Source organism: Vombatus ursinus, unplaced genomic scaffold (assembly GCF_900497805.2).
Source record: "Vombatus ursinus unplaced genomic scaffold, bare-nosed wombat genome assembly UNPS02014818.1, whole genome shotgun sequence".
Taxonomy (NCBI): Eukaryota; Metazoa; Chordata; class Mammalia; order Diprotodontia; family Vombatidae; genus Vombatus; species Vombatus ursinus.
The window spans coordinates 28,271,011-28,272,609 of NW_020954596.1; the positions used below are offsets into that span (position 1 = coordinate 28,271,011).

General features: G+C 35.5%; 1 pseudogene; it reads right to left on the reverse strand.

The window, feature by feature from the left end:
* Positions 1-605: 605 nt before the first annotated feature.
* On the reverse strand, positions 606-1,191 carry LOC114023779 (annotated as a pseudogene).
* Positions 1,192-1,599: the final 408 nt, after the last annotated feature.

Sequence of the window (1,599 nt, forward strand, 5' to 3'; positions counted from 1 at the left end):
CATGTGAGCAATTATTTACTAAGGTGCAAAGGTAGACATGAAAGCTACAGAAACACAGCAGTTCCTTTCCATTAAAAATAAAAAGAGAACCCCAAATGTGAGAGGACGGTTATAACACTAGTAGAACTGAATTTAGTCTAAAACAATTATTAGCATCATGTCTTGCCATCTGAACCTCTTTCTTGCCCCTTTTTTCTTTATTCCAGAGCTTTTTTATTTATGAAAATTTTTACTATTTTGGATGGTTTGTTGTGAGCATCATAACTGTTGTAAGTAAATTTCTGCAATTGTTTTATGACATGTCTAGATACAGCCAGTGAGGATAAAATTCATTATTCATTTTATTCCACTCATGTGAAAAAAAAAGAGGTAAAAATCAGCTTTGATCATGATCAACCCCAACTAAAACTGAGAAAAAGAGGTTTACTGAGTACAATTAGCAAGAAAGCCTATACATTCTCCTGTTATATTTAGTTTTGAATGGACATTACCCACACATATAAACAGAAATAAAATAGCTGATGATCACTTACTATTGAGTTAGCTGGCCCAGAGTTTTGGACTAGAAAGGTGAAAGGAGGATTGCAATCTCATGCTTTTTATTTTTATTTTTGAAGATGATCTCCATAAAATGATTTGGTGACAGAAGAAATTTCTTTTTCTTGCTCTTTCCACATCAATATTTTTTTTCTCATCAGTTCTAGAGTCTAATGAAAGGATGTTTCTCATGGCCTCAACATGGGTTTCTGGTTTCTCAATGAAAGTCACTGCCAGCTCTAGCAATTGTACCATATACCTGTGGTAAATGGCTTCAATAGGCAAGTTCTCCTGGCAAAGAGATTTCATTGGTCTCTGTTAGAGGGCAGTCTTCTTTGGCACAATCTCCATGCTTTTCACAGTCATGCCCCTTTGATCTAGAAAGGATACACAATATCTGCTGTGTCCTCTACTAGGTCAATTTCCAAAATCTTCTGTCAGATTTTAGCTTATACATATTTAATCTGCTTTATTCTAGAGAAGTTTATTTTTTTTTTAAAGAAAGGTATTATTATATGAATCTAATATCTCCTGAGTGATAAGTCCTGAGTATTTGACCAATAGCATCCCAGTAGTTGTGGTGGTCTCCAGGACCCAAAGGTTGGCAGCCACCAAGTTTCTGCCAACTGTCTTCCCCTGCCTTGTCTGGTACATTCAAAATCACATTTGCCTGTGTCCCTCCAGTGTTAGTGTTATTCAAGAAGAGGAAAATCACCAACTTCAAATATAGAAATATTTCCATTATGCCACACTGTCTTCCTTAGCTTTAGTGGATACACTTTTTAAACTGTCGATCTTAATACAAATGTGACTATATTAATAAAAAGGAATGGGTGCACTTGGGTGCTGATAGATTAGGTAGTTTAAAATACCATTAAAATTTTTATTCAACATCACCACCCTTCTCTCCACCCCTCAATGCTTAGCATGTAGTCTACACTCATAAACATTTGTTGATGGACTGTTTTAAGAACTGAATTTAAATCTAGCTTTAGACACGTAATAGCTACGTGACCCTGGAAAAGTCATCTAGCCTCTGTCTGACAGTTCTTGAATTGAAAA